Source organism: Triticum dicoccoides, chromosome 4A (genome assembly GCF_002162155.2).
Source record: "Triticum dicoccoides isolate Atlit2015 ecotype Zavitan chromosome 4A, WEW_v2.0, whole genome shotgun sequence".
Lineage (NCBI taxonomy): Eukaryota > Viridiplantae > Streptophyta > Magnoliopsida > Poales > Poaceae > Triticum > Triticum dicoccoides.
In genome coordinates this window covers 164027669-164043592 of record NC_041386.1, presented here as the reverse complement: position 1 = coordinate 164043592, position 15924 = coordinate 164027669, and positions in this window count along the sequence as shown.

The following is a 15924-nucleotide window of genomic DNA, read 5'->3' as shown; positions in this document are numbered from 1 at the left end:
GCTCCAGAATCCGGCAAGAAGCCTCCTTAGAAAGAAGGAGGTGCACCAATTCCACCGGTGACCTCTGTCCATCCAGAGGCACCGGATACTTTACTAGAAGCGTTGCGAAGTGCTTCCATTGTTTAGGAACACCGTACCCTCATGGGTACGGTGGTTGAGAGGATTCAGTCCGCAAAGAGCAGACTGACCGAAGCCTGCACAAGCCTTCTAACAGGCTTTGAGGTATGAAAACACAATTTATGCAAAAGGAATGTCATAGTATAGTCAGTAGCCCCTGAGACATTGTCCGGTGTTCGAAAAGAAAAGCCGGATAGAGTATCAACTAATTTTCGCAGGAGACTAACCATACGTGTCTATGTGCATAAGCAGGCATCTTTGCTGGCTACGACCTCTCTTGCTGCTGAGGTCTCCGGACTGAAGCAGAGTCTAGAGCGGACCGAGGAAGAGCTTGGCCGCGTGAAAAAACAGCTGGAGGACCATCAAGGTATGCAATGACCTTGTGTAGGTTTAGAAAGGGTGAATGATTTGTGTTGACCATTGTGCCATGATATTATGTAGGCACCGAGGTGGAGACCCTCAAGAAGGCGCTGGCCGAAGCCCAGGAGAGAGCGGCAAAGGAACAAGCCGCTCGCGAGAAACACGAGGCTGGGGTTGGTGAGGTCCAGCAGGAGCTCCACGACGCCGTGAAGAAATGCGAGTCCTTGGAGCACAATATTGCGGATCAAGAGTCCGAACTTGCCAAGGACCGCCAAAGCGCACACGATGCCCGGGTTGAAGCCCAGGGCATCCTCCAGGAGATCCAGGAGGCCAAAAAATCGTGGTGGTAAGGCCTTTAATATGCAGAGCAAGTATGTGAAGAAAAGGTTCCTCTTACTGACCCGGATTTGGAGTTCTCCAAGGGCGTTTCCGGATCTGCCGCGCAGTGTTGCCGATGCTGCAGAATTCTTCTGAGTCGAAGAGGGGAGCTCAACGGAGAAGCTGTTCTGGTCGCAATACCTTGAGCCAGAGCATCTGGTGCCCTTTAGCGATCAGCTGAAACAGCTGACCGGACTGCACAGGGTGGCCGAACTGGCCATGAAGGATTTGATAATCCGTCTATGGCCTGTCGACGCCATACCCAACAGCTACTTCAGGCTCGTGAAGCGACTGGTCGGTGTCCGCCCTCGGCTTGATGCCATCAAGCGGTCGGTCTGCATTGAAGGTGCGCGGATGGCCTTCGCCCGTGTCAAGGTGCAGTGGGCGAAGATGGACGCTGTCAAGCTTGCCACCGAGGGACTGCCCGCGGGCAAGGAGCACCGCACGCCCGAGCGGTATTTTGATGATGTCTTGAAGGGATCCCACATTGTAGAGGGCCGGTGTTCAAAAGACATTATCTTTGAATGAAGGCATTCATGTTATCCCTTCCTGTATTATGAGACAAAGTCTTATGTAATATAATGTTTGATGTTTGAAAATTTTACCTCCTGTGCGGCCGTTTTGTTAAATTTGAGAGTTGGCCAGTCGTCGGCTTCAGCCCCCATGTAGGTAGTACGGGGGTGTTTGGGGTGGAATCTAAACACTCTTGATCCAAGAATTTGGTCCTTGAAGGAGGTATTTAGCGCAACGAACCAGGAAATCGGACTATGTGGCTTTATCACCATCACTTAGCCATAGGAGTTTGACAATAGAAAATTAGGCGCAGCCCCTAGTGAGTATATAATCCGGACTAGGGTGATGTAGACACCTAATCGGGTAGAGGCCGATTCATCGCATAATGCGGAAAAAATCGCAAAAGATTTTTAACCTTCGAATAGCTGACCAGCTCTCGCCGTATCATGACAGTCAGTTTTCGGCTTTCTCTACTGAGGTGTTTGCTTGGATAAACCAGAAATACAATCGCAGTAGTTCTCCCTTTACTACCCTAGCCGATATGACAGAACGTAAGGTAGCAAGCACAGGAGCCGGGCAACCCAACTATTGACCAAAGACATGATTCGGAGCCAATGCATATAATGCTAAAATTCGGGGTGTCGAACTGTACTGTAAAAAGTGTTCGGACTTTGTTGTCGTAGTATGGAGCACAATGAAGCCCCTGGCGAATTAAAGCGTACCAAAGTGTAAGGTTGCAACCGATAAGAATAGCGAAATAAAATGAAGGAGTAAGCTAGTGCCACATAAACTGGGCCGCAAACTGTTTCCATTGTAATTTGATTAATACATCAAAGCGTATTTGTACAAATAGTGCGATAAGAAACCTGGCTATTTAACATGCCAAGACCAAGGTGGAGCTGCGTGCGGGTCCCGAAAACAGGTAGAATGATCATCAAGAGGAACATCTAGAGATTCCCCCACACGTCTTCTACTTCTTGCCGCCTTGGTGTATCTATCCTTCGAAAGGACCGGTGATCAGACTGTCGGGAGGGGCCTGTGAAAGAAAAGACTAAAAATGGTAAAAAGGAAAAGGAAAAGTATGTGTGGGAGCCGTATGGTGGACCACAATCAAGTTATGCCTCCATCTATACCCATGGTATTTTGAGTTCATAGTTATGTACGCGCGGTACGTACGCCGCCATTTGGTCGGTACTGAGGCGGAGGCCGAATTGCTAGTCGAGCTCCTGATAGGCTGGACTGTCCTACTGCAAAGTAGTCCGGACTCGTTTGATAGTGTCCGGGAGCTTGGCCGCCGAATTAAGGTTCTGCTTGATAAGGCCGCTCTGTACTTCTTCTACTAGGGCCACGATGTGCTCCTCAGTGCGGAGGGAGTGCTACATGTTTCCATTGACTGTTATGACACCGCGTGGTCTAGGCATCTTAAGTTTGAGATAAGCATAGTGTGGCACTGCATTGAGTCGAGCGAATGCAGTTCGTCCGAGCAGTGCGTGATAGCCACTGCGGAAGGGTCAATGTCGAAGATCAATTCTTCACTTTGGAAGTTGTCCGTGGATCCGAAGACAACTTCCAATGTGATTGAACCCATGCAGCAGGCCTCTACACCTGGTATTACTCCTTTAAAGGTAGTTTTTGTGGTCTTGATCCTTGATGGGTCGATGCCCATTTTGCGGATTGTGTCCTGATAGAGCAGGTTGAGGCTGCTGCCACCGTCCATGAGGACTCGCGTGAGGTGGAATCCATCAATAATTGGGTCAAGGACCAGTGCGGCTGAACCGCCGTGACGGATACTGGTCGGATGGTCCCTGCGATCGAAGGTGATCAGGCAGGACGACCATGGGTTGTATTTTGGGGCGACTGGTTCTATCGCATAGATGTCCCTGAGCGCACGTTTGCGCTCCCTCTTGGGGACATGGGTGATGTATATCATGTTCACCGTTTTAACCTGGGGGGGACTTCCTCTGTCCCCATGTGTTCGGTGGATGGGGCTCCTCGTCGTCATTCTCACTTTGTGACCCCTTCTCCTTGTCCTCGGCATTTAACTTGCCGGCCTGTTTAAAGACCCAACAACTCCGGTGGGTATGATTGGATGGTTTATCGGGGGTGCTGTGGATCTGACATGGGCGATCGAGTATGCGGTCCAAGGTGGAAGAGCCCGGATTGTTCCTTTTATATGGCTTCTTCCACTTACCGGACTTGGAGCCACTGAATCCGGCGTTGACCGCCGTGTCATCAGTGTTGTCACCATTGTTTCGACGCTTATGCCTGTTGCGTCGGGGCTTGCCATTGCTATTCTTGGCTTCGGAAGTGCCGGGTTCGCATGCATTGTTATTGCTATGGGCTAGCCAACTATCTTTGCCCACACAAAAGCGGGCCATAAGTGTCGTGAGGGCCGCCATGGACTTCGGCTTTTCTTGGCTGAGGTGTCGGGTGAGCCATTCATCGTGGATGCTATGCTTAAAGGCCGCTAGGGCTTCGGCATCTGGGCAGTCGACGATCTGATTCTTTTTATTTAAGAACCTGGTCCAGAATTTCCTGGCTGACTTTCCAGGCTGTTGAACTATGTGACTTAAGTCGTAGGCATCCAGAGGTCTGACGTATGTGCCTTGGAAGTTGTCGCGAAAGGCGTCTTCCAGGTCCTCCCAGCTGCCAATAGAGTTTTCAGGCAGGATGTTCAACCAGTGCCGAGCTGGTCCCTTGAGTTTTAGGGGGAGGTATTTGATGGCATGAAGATCATCACCTCGGGCCATACGAATATGGAGAATAAAGTCCTCAATTCATACCGCGGGATATGTTGTTCCATCGTATGATTGGATATTCACGGGTTTGAACCCTTCTAGGAATTCATGTTCCATTACTTCATCAATGAAGCAGAGGGGGTGTGCAGCGCCTCTATATCAGTCCAGATCGCGATGTAGTTCGGATGAAGTCCGTCTGCGGCTTTCGGCCCGGACATGATTTTTTTGTCATGTTCGGCTTTATAGCCATCGCTGCACGTCGGGGAAAGCCCCCAGTGATCCGTAGATCGATCTGGCCGGACCTGCTTTATTCTTCAGGTCCTGTCGCATGTCATATGTGTATCCCCGAGCTGTTGTGTCTCTACCTTTACGGCGAGATAGTATGGGCCCGGTGTTCGCTTTGAGGTTCCATTTTGTCCCGGCCACGTGGTGGTCGGTCGGCCGTATTACGCGCCGCTGGTACGGGCTCAAGTGCCTCGTCGTCGAATTGAGGTAGCAGTTTATACTTCGGGTAACTTTTGGTTGGGCACACAAGGCCGTACTCCTCGGCTGCCAGGACATTAGTCCATCTACTGAACTGGGTAGGGGGTCCCGAACTGTTGATACGTCTCCAACGTATCTATAATTTTTGATTGCTCCATGCTATATTATCTACTGTTTTGAATGTTTATGGGCTTTATTATACACTTTTATATCATTTTCGGGACTAACCTATTAACCCAGAGCCCAGTGCCAGTTTCTGTTTTTACCCTGTTTTAGGGTTTCGAAGAAAAGGAAAATCAAACGGAGTCAATTGACCTGAAACTTCACGGAACTCATTTTTGGAAGGAAAGAATCCCAGAAGACTTGGAGTGCATGTCGGGGGATCTGCGAGGAGGTCACGAGGCAGGAGGCGCGCCCACCCCCCTGGGCGCGCCCTCCACCCTCCTGGGCCCCTCGTGGCCCCCCTAACGTACTTCTTCCGCCTATATATCTCCATATATCCTAAAAACATCGGTGAGCACAATAGATCGGGAGTTCCGCAGCCAGAAGCCTCCTTAGCCACCAACAGCCAATCTAGACCCGTTCCGGCACCCTACCAGAGGGGGGGAACCCTCACCGGTGGCCATCTTCATCATCCCGGCGCTCTCCATGACGAGGAGGGAGTAGTTCACCATCGGGGCTGAGGGTATGTACCAGTAGCTATGTGTTTGATCTCTCTCTCTCTCTCTCTCTCTCTCTCTCGTGTTCTTGATTTGGCACGATCTTGATGTATCGCGAGCTTTGCTATTATAGTTGGATCTTATGTTTCTCCTCCCCCTCTTCTCTCTTGTAATGAATTGAGTTTCCCCTTTGAAGTTATCTTATCGGATTGAGTCTTTAGAGATTTGAGAACACTTGATGTATGTCTTGCCGTGCGTATCTGTGGTGATAATGGGATACCACGTGATTCACTTGATGTATGTTTTGGTGATCAACTTGCGGGTTCCGCCCATGAACCTATGCATAGGGGTTGGCACACGTTTTCGTCGTGATTCTTCGGTAGAACTTTGGGGCACTCTTTGAGGTCCTTTGTGTTGGTTGAATAGATGAATCTGAGATTGTGTGATGCATATCATATAATCATGCCCACGGATACTTGAGGTGACATTGGAGTATCTAGGTGACATTAGGGTTTTGGTTGATTTGTGTCTTAAGGTGTTATTCTAGTACGAACTCTAGGGCTGTTTGTGACACTTATAGGAATAGCCCAACGGATTGATTGGAAAGAATAACTTTGAGGTGGTTTCGAACCCTACCATAATCTCTTCATTCGTTCTCCGCTATTAGTGACTTTGGAGTGACTCTTTGTTGCAAGTTGAGGGATAGTTATGTGATCCAATTATGTTAGTATTGTTGAGGGAACTTATACTAGCGAAAGTATGAACCCTAGGCCTTGTTTCCTAGCATTGCAACACCGTTTACGCTCACTTTGATCATTAGTTACCTTGCTGTTTTTATAATTTCAGATTACAAATACCTTTATCTACCATCCATATACCACTTGTATCACCATCTCTTCGCCGAACTAGTGCACCTATACAATTTACCATTGTATTGGGTGTGTTGGGGACACAAGAGACTCTTTGTTATTTGGTTGCAGGTTTGCTTGAGAGAGACCATCTTCATCCTACACCTCCTACGGTTGATAAACCTTAGGTCATCCACTTGAGGGAAATTTTCTACTGTCCTACAAACCTCTGCACTTGGAGGCCCAACAACGTCTACAAGAAGAAGGTTGTGTAGTAGACATCAAGCTCTTTTCTGGCGCCATTGCTGGGGAGGTGAGTGCTTGAAGGTATATCTTTAGATCTTGCAATTGAGTCTTTTAGTTTCTTTTTTATCACTAGTTTAGTTTATAAAAGAAAAGTATAAAAATGGAATTAAATTTGTCTCATACGCTTCACCTTTTTAATATCTTTCGTGAGTATGATGAAAAGGATAATTGTTCTCAAGTGCTAGAAGAAGAAATCTATAAAATGTTTGGCACTAAATATTTGAATGATGAGCATGATTGCAATGTTGTTAGTATGAATTCCTTGAATATCCATGATGCTAATGATATGCAAAGCCACAAGCTTGGGGAAGCTATGTTTGATGAAGATGATATTTTATGTCCCCCAAGCTTTGATGAGAAAATTTACTATGATGAAAGCATGCCTCCTATCTATGATGATTATTGTGATGACACGTATGCTTTAAAGAATAATGATAACCATGAAACTTGCCATCTTGGTCTTAATTTTCAATCACATGATAGTTATTTTGTTGAGTTTGCTCCCACTATTATTCATGAGAAGAAATTTGCTTATGTGGAGAGTAGTAAATTTTCTATGCTGGTAGATCATGAAAAGAATGCTTTAGGTGCTGGTTATATTGTTTAATTTATTCATGATGCTACTGAAAATTATTATGAGGGAGGAACATATGCTTGTAGGAATTGCAATAATATCAAGTTTCCTCTCTATGTGCTTAAAATTTTGAAGTTATGCTTGCTTTACCTTCCTATGCAAGTTGATTCTTGTTCCCATAAGTTGTTTGCTCACAAAATCCCTATGCATAGGAAGTATGTTAGACTTAAATGTGCTAGTCATATTCTTCGTGATGCTCTCTTTATGTTCCAATTCTTATCTTTTATGTGAGCATCGTCGAAATCATCATGCCTAGCTAGGGGCGTTAAACGATAGCGCTTGTTGGGAAGCAACCCAATTTTATTTTTGTTCCTGTTGAGTAATAAATAATTCATCTAGCCTCTGTTTAGATGTGGTTTTATGCTTTTAATTAGTGTTTGTGCCAAGTAGAACCTTTGGGAAGACTTGGGGAGAGTCTTTTTGATCATGCTGTAAAAAACAGAAACTTTAGCGCTCACGAGAATTGCTGCCATTTTTATTTGGAAAGTACTATTTAGTTAATTATTTTTGCAGACGATTAATAGATAAATTCCTCAGGTCCAGCAATTTATTTGAGAATTTTATGAGTTCCAGAAGTATACGTTTGATCCAGATTACTACAGACTGTTCTGTTTTTGACAGATTCTGTTTTCGATGTGTTGTTTGCTTATTTTTGATGAATCTATGGCTAGTAAAATAGTTTATAAACCATAGAGAAGTTGGAATACAGTAGGTTTAACACCAATATAAATAAATAATGATTTCATTACAGTACCTTGAAGTGGTCTTTTGTTTTATTATACTAACGGAGCTTATGAGTTTTCTGTTAAGTTTTGTGTTGTGAAGTTTTCAAATTTTGGGTAAGGATTTGATGGACTATGGAATAAGGAGTGGCAAGAGCCTAAGCTTGGGGATTCACAAGGCACCCCAAGGTAATATTCAAGGATATCCAAGAGCTTAAGCTTGGGGATGCCCCGGAAGGCATCCCCTCTTTCGTCTTCGTTCATCGGTAACTTTACTTGGAGCTATATTTTTATTCGCCACATGATATGTGTTTTGCTTGGTGCGTCAATTTATTTTGTTAGGATTTGCTTGCTGTTATTTATAATAATGTTTTGCATCTTTTATTTCAATAAAAGTGGCATTGATAGCCTTTACTATGCCTATTTTAGAAGTCCACATGTTGTTGTTTGAAAACAGAAAGTTTACCGTTGTTGCAATAATTCCCTAGAAAAGTTAGAATGTGATAAAATGTCGAAACCTTTTGCATGTTAAGCTCTGATAAATTTACTACAGTGGGAATTTTTATTCATAATTTTTGGAGCTAGGGAAGTATGGATGTTGCTGCATTCTTTACAGACTATCCTGTTTAGGCAGATTGATGTTATGTTTGCATATGTTTGCTTTTTTAATGATTCTATTTGAGGATAGGACTATTAAATATGCAGAGGCATTTAGTATGCAATGTTGAATAATAATTTTAGTTATTTGCTACAGTATAGTATTATAAGATTTTGGCAATGGTTTATACTAACTTATCTCACGAGTCCTAGTTGAGTTTTGTGTGGATGAAGCTTTTGAGATTTAGGGAGACCGTGATATGAGAGGAATTAAGGAGGCACAAAAGATTAAGCTTGGGGATGCCCAAGGCACCCCAAGATAATATTTCAAGAAGTCTCAAGCATCTAAGCTTGGGGATGCCCCGGTTGGCATCCCACCTTTCTTCTTCAACAACAATCAGTTAGTTTCGGTTAATCCTAAGTTTTTGCTTCTTCACATGATGTTTGCCATTCTTAGAATGTCATTTTATTTTGTTTTTATTGCTGTTTGAATAAAGTATAAAGGTCTGAAATTATTGAATGGGAGAGTCTTCACATAGTTGCACAATTATTCGACTACTCATTGATCTTCACTTATATCTTTCGGAGTAGTTTGTCGTTTGCTCTAGTGCTTCACTTATATCCTTTTAGAGCACGGTGGTGGTTTTATTTCATAGAAATATATGAAATCTCATGCTTCACTTAGATTATTTTGAGAGTCTTAAATAGCATGGTAATTTGCTTAAAATCCTAATATGCTAGGTATTCAAGAATAATAAAATTCTCTTATGAGTGTGTTGAATACTATGAGAAGTTTGATACTTGATAATTGTTTTGAGATATGGAGATGGTGATATTAGAGTCATGCTAGTTCAGTAGTTGTGAATTTGAGAAATACTTGTGTTGAAATTTGTGATTCCCATAGCATGCACGTATGGTGAACCGTTATGTGATGAAGTCGGAGCATGATTTATTTATTGATTGCCTTCCTTATGAGTGGCGGTCGGGGGCGAGCGATGGTCTTTTCCTAACAATCTATCCCCCTAGGAGCATGCGCGTAGTACTTTGTTTCGATAACTAATAGATTTTTGCAATAAGTATGTGAGTTCTTTATGACTAATGTTGAGTCCATGGATTATACGCACTCTCACCCTTCCACCATTGCTAGCCTCTCTAGTACCGCGCAACTTTCGCCAGTACCATAAACCCACCATATACCTTCCTCAAAACAGCCACCATACCTACCTATTATGGCATTTCCATAGCCATTCCGAGATATATTGCCATGCAACTTTCCACCATTCCGTTTATTATGACACGCTTCATCATTGTCATATTGCTTTGCATGATCATGTAGTTGACATCGTATTTGTGGCAAAGCCACCATTCATAATTCTTTCATACATGTCACTCATGCATCATTGCACATCCCGGTACACCACCGGAGGCATTCATATAGAGTCATATCTTGTTCTAAGTATAGAGTTGTAATTCTTGAGTTGTAAGTAAATAAAAGTGTGATGATCATCATTATTAGAGCATTGTCCCAGTGAGGAAAGGATGATGGAGACTATGATTTCCCCACAAGTCGGGATGAGACTCCGGACGAGAAATAAATAAAAGAGGCCAAAGAAGCCCAAAAAAAGAGGCCAAAGAAGCCCAAATAAAAAAAGGAAAGAAAAGAGGCCATAAAAAAGAGAAAAGGCCCAAATAAAAAATAAAAAAATGAGAGAAAAAGAGAGAAGGGACAAGGCTACTATCCTTTTACCACACTTGTGCTTCAAAGTAGCACCATGATCTTCATGATAGAGAGTCTCCTATGTTGTCACTTTCATATACTAGTGGGAATCTTTCATTATAGAACTTGGCTTGTATATTCCAATGATGGGCTTCCTCAAAATGCCCTAGGTCTTCGTGAGCAAGCGAGTTGGATGCACACCCACTAGTTTCTTTTTGAGCTTTCATACACTTATAGCTCTAGTGCATCCGTTGCATGGCAATCCCTACTCACTCACATTGATATCTATTGATGGGCATCCCCATAGCCCGTTGATACGCCTAGTTGATGTGAGACTATCTTCTCCCTTTTTGTATTCTCCACAACCACCACTCTATTCCACCTATAGTGCTATATCCATGGGTCACGCTCATGTATTGCGTGAAGATTGAAAAAGTTTGAGAACATCAAAAGTATGAAACAATTGCTTGGCTTGTCATCGGGGTTGTGCATGATTTAAATACTTTGTGTGGTGAAGATAGAGCATAGCCAGACTATATGATTTTGTAGGTATAGCTTTCTTTGGCCATGTTATTTTGAGAAGACATGATTGCTTAGTTAGTATGCTTGAAGAACTATCATTTTTATGTCAATATGAACTTTTGTCTTGAATCTTATGGATCTGAATATTCATACCACAATTAAGAATAATTACATTGAAATTATGCCAACTAGCATTCCACATCAAAAATTCTTTCTTTTATCATTTACCTACTCGAGGACGAGCAGGAATTAAGCTTGGGGATGCTGATATGTCTCCAACGTATCTATAATTTTTGATTGCTCCATGCTATATTATCTACTGTTTTGAATGTTTATGGGCTTTATTATACTCTTTTATATCATTTTTGGGACTAACCTATTAACCCAGAGCCCAGTGCCAGTTTCTGTTTTTACCCTGTTTTAGGGTTTTGAAGAAAAGGAAAATCAAACGGAGTCCAATTGATCTGAAACTTCACGGAACTCATTTTTGGAAGGAAAGAAGCCTAGAAGACTTGGAGTGCACGTCGGGGGATCTGCGAGGAGGTCACGGGGCAGGGGGCGCGCCCACCACCCTGGGCGCGCCCTCCACCCTCGTGGGCCCCTCGTGGCCCCCCTGACGTACTTCTTCCGCCTATATATCTCCATATACCCTAAAAACATCGGTGAGCACAATAGATCAGGAGTTCCGCCGCCATAAGCCTCCGTAGCCACCGAAATACAATCTAGACCCGTTCCAGCACCCTACCGAAGGGGGGGACTCTCACCGGTGGCCATCTTCATCATCCCGGCGCTCTCCATGACGAGGAGGGAGTAGTTCACCCTCGGGGCTGAGGGTATGTACCAGTAGCTATGTGTTTGATCTCTCTCTCGTGTTCTTGATTTGGCACGATCTTGATGTATCGCGAGCTTTGCTATCATAGTTGGATCTTATGTTTCTCCTCCCCCTCTTCTCTCTTGTAATGAATTGAGTTTCCCCTTTGAAGTTATCTTATCGGATTGAGTCTTTAAAGATTTGAGAACACTTGATGTATGTCTTGCCGTGCGTATCTGTGGTGACAATGGGATACCACGTGATTCACTTGATGTATGTTTTGGTGATCAACTTGCGGGTTCCACCCATGAACCTATGCATAGGGGTTGGCACACATTTTCGTCGTGATTCTCCGGTAGAACTTTGGGGAACTCTTTGAGGTCCTTTGTGTTGGTTGAATAGATGAATCTGAGATTGTGTGATGCATATCGTATAATCATGCCCACGGATACTTGAGGTGACATTAGGGTTTTGGTTGATTTGTGTCTTAATGTGTTATTCTAGTACGAACTCTAGGGTTGTTTGTGACACTTATAGGAATAGCCCAACGGATTGATTGGAAAGATAACTTTGAGGTGGTTTCGTACCATACCATAATCTCTTCGTTCGTTCTCCACTATTAGTGACTTTGGAGTGACTCTTTGTTGCAAGTTGAGGGATAGTTATGTGATCCAATTATGTTAGTATTGTTGAGGGAACTTACACTAGCAAAAGTATGAACCCTAGGCCTTGTTTCCTAGCATTGCAATACCGTTTACGCTCACTTTGATCATTAGTTACCTTGCTGTTTTTACAATTTCAGATTACAAATACCTTTATCTACCATCCATATACCACTTGTATCACCATCTCTTCGCCGAACTAGTGCACCTATACAATTTACCATTGTATTGGGTGTGTTGGGGACACAAGAGACTCTTTGTTATTTGGTTGCAGGGCTGCTTGAGAGAGACCATCTTCATCCTACGCCTCCTATGGATTGATAAACCTTAGGTCATCCACTTGAGAGAAATTTGCTACTGTCCTACAAACCTCTGCACTTGGAGGCCCAACAACGTCTACAAGAAGAAGGTTGTGTAGTAGACATCAACTGTGCATCTAGGATCGATGGTAACAGGAGATAGGGGACACGATGTTTACCCAGGTTCGGGCCCTCTTGATGGAGGTAATACCCTACGTCTTGCTTGATTGATATTGATGAGTATGAGGATTACAAGAGTTGATCTACCACGAGATCGTAATGGCTAAACCCTAGATGTCTAGCATGTATTATTGTGATTATGATTGCCTCTACGGACTAAACCCTCCGGTTTATATAGACACCGGAGGGGCCTAGGGTTGTACAGAGTCGGTTTACAAAGGAAGGAATCTACATATCCAAACGCCAAGCTTGCCATCCACGCAAAGGAGAGTCCCATCCAGACACGGGAGGAAGTCTTCTGTCTTGTATCTTCATAGCCCATTAGTCCGGCCCATGTTACATAGTATGGACGACCGAGGGCCCCTTAATCCAGGACTCCCTCGGGAGGAAAATAGAACTTGATGAGGTAACAGTACCTTCTCCCTAGTTGGAAAGTAGTTCATCACAGAAATCAGTTCCAGTGATGCCTACACCAATTAGTGAGGAAGTTAATGATGATGATCATGAAACTTAAGATCAAGTTACTACCGAACCTCGTAGGTCAACCAGAGTACGTTCCACACCAGAGTGGTATGGTAATCCTGTTCTAGAAGTCATGTTACTAGACCATGACGAACCTACAAACTATGAGGAAGCGATGGGATCCATGTATGAGAACGAAGTATGGACTTTGATTGACTTGCCTGATGATCGGTGAGCCATTCAGAATAAATGGATCTTCAAGAGGAAGACAGACGTTGATAGAAGTATTACTTTCTACAAAGCTTGAATTGTCACAAAAGGTTTTCGACAAGTTCAAGGTGTTGACTAAGATGAGATTTTCTCACTCATATCGATGCTTAAAAGTCTGTCTGAATCATGTTAGCAGTTGCCGTATTTTATGAAATCTGGCAAATGGATATCAAAACTACATTCCTTAATGGATTTATTAAAGAAGAGTTGTATATGATGCAACCAGAAGGTTTTGTCAATCCTAAAGGTGATAATAAAGTGTGCAAGCTCCGGCGATCCATCTATGGACTGGTGCAAGCATCTCGGAGTTGGAATATATGCTTTGATGAGTTGATCAAAGCATATAGTTTTATACAGACTTTTGGAGAAGCCTATATTTACAAGAGAGTGAGTGAGAGCTCTGTAGCATTTCTGATATTATATGTGGATGACATATTGTTGATCAGAAATGATACTGAATTTCTAGATAGCATAAAAGGATACTTGAATAAGAATTTTTCAATAAAAGACCTCGGTGAAGCTGCTTACATATTTGGCATCAAGATCTATAGAGATAGATCAAGACGCTTGATAAATTTTTCAACAAGTACATACCTTGACAAGTTTTTTGAAGTAGTTCAAAACGAAACAGTCAAATAAGGACTGAAGGTGTGAAGTTGAGTAAAGACTCAAAATCCGACCACGACAAAAAATAGAAAGAGAATGAAAAGTCATTCCCTATGCCTTAGTCATAGGTTCTATAAAGTATGCTATGCTGTGTACCAGACCTATTGTATACCTTAGCATGATTTTGGCAAGGGAGTACAATAGTGATCTAGGAGTAGGTCACTGGACAGCGGACAAAATTATCCTTAGAGGACTAAGGAAATATTTCTCAGTTATGGAGGTGATGAAAGAGTTCGCCATATAGAGTTATGTCGACGCACGCTTTTGACACTGATCTAGACGACTCTAAGTCTCGATCTAGATACATATTGAAAGTGGGAGCAATTAGCTAGAGTAGCTCCGTGCAGAGTATCATAGACATAGAAATTTGCAAAATACATATGGATCTGAATGTTGCAGACCCCTAGACTAAACTTCTCTCACAAGCAAAACATGATCGCTCTTTGGGTGTTAATCACATAGAGATGTGAACTAGATTATTCACTCTAGTAAACCCTTTGGGTATTAGTCACATGAAGATGTGAACTAATCACATAAAGATGTGAACTATTGGTGTGAAATCCCATGATGATGTGAACTAGATTATTGACTCTAGTGCAAGTGGGACTGAAGGGAATATGCCCTAGAGGCAATAATAAAGTTGTTATTTATATTTCCTTATATCATGATAAATTTTTATTATTCATGCTAGAATTGTATTAACCGGAAACTTAGTACATGTGTGAATACATAGACAAACAGAGTGTCCCTAGTATGCCTCTACTAGACTAGCTCATTAATCAAAGATGGTTAAGTTTCCTAGCCATAGACATGGGTTGTCATTTGATGAACGGGATCACATCATTAGAGAATGATGTGATGGACTAGACCCATCCGTTAGCTTAGCACTATGATCGTTCAGTTTATTGCTATTGCTTTCTTCATGACTTATACATGTTCCTATGACTATGAGATTATGCAACTCCTGAATACCAGAGGAACACTTAGTGTGCTATAAAATGTCACAACGTAACTCGGTGATTATAAAGATGCTCTAGAGGTGTCTCTGATGGTGTTTGTTGAGTTGGCATAGATCGAGATTAGGATTTGTCACTCCAATTGTCGGAGAAGTATCTCTGGGCCCTCTCGGTAATGCACATCACTATAAGCCTTGCAAGCAATGTGACTAATAAGTTAGTTACGGGATGATGCATTACGGAACAAGTAAAGAGACTTGCCGGTGACGAGATTGAACTAGCTATGATGATACCGACGAACGAATCTCGGGCAAGTATCATACCGATGACAAAGGGAAGAACGTATGTTGTTATGCGGTTTACCGATAAAGATCTTCGTAGAATATGTAGGAACCAATATGAGCATCCAGGTTCCGCTATTGGTTATTGACCGGAGATGAGTCTCGGTCATGTCTATATAGTTATCGAACCCATAGGGTCCGCACGCTTAATGTTTGATGACGATTTGTATTATGGGTTATGTGATTTGATGTACTGAAGATTGTTCGGAGTCCCGGATGAGATCACAGACATGATGAGGAGTCTCGAAATGGTCGAAACATAAAGATTGATATATTGGACCATGTTATTCGGACACCGGAAGTGTTCCGGATAGTTTCAGATAAAACAGGAGTGCTGGAGGGGTTACCGAAACCCCCAGGGAAGTAATGGGCCTTAGTGGGCCTTAGGGGAGAGAGAGGGCAGCAGCCAGGAGGTGGCGCCCCCTCCCAAGGGGAGTCCTAATAGGGCTAGGGTAGGGGGGCGCGGCCCCTCTTTCCCTCTCCCTCTCCTTCATTCTTCTCCTACTTGGACTAGGAAAGGGGGGACCGATTCCTACTTGGAGTAGGATTCCCCCCCTTTTGGCGTGCCCCTTGTGGTCGGCCGGCCTCCTCCTCCCCTCCTTTATATATGGGGGAGGGGGCACCCCATAGACACACAAGTTGAGCTTTTAGTCGTATGTGGTGCCCCCCTCCACAGTTACACA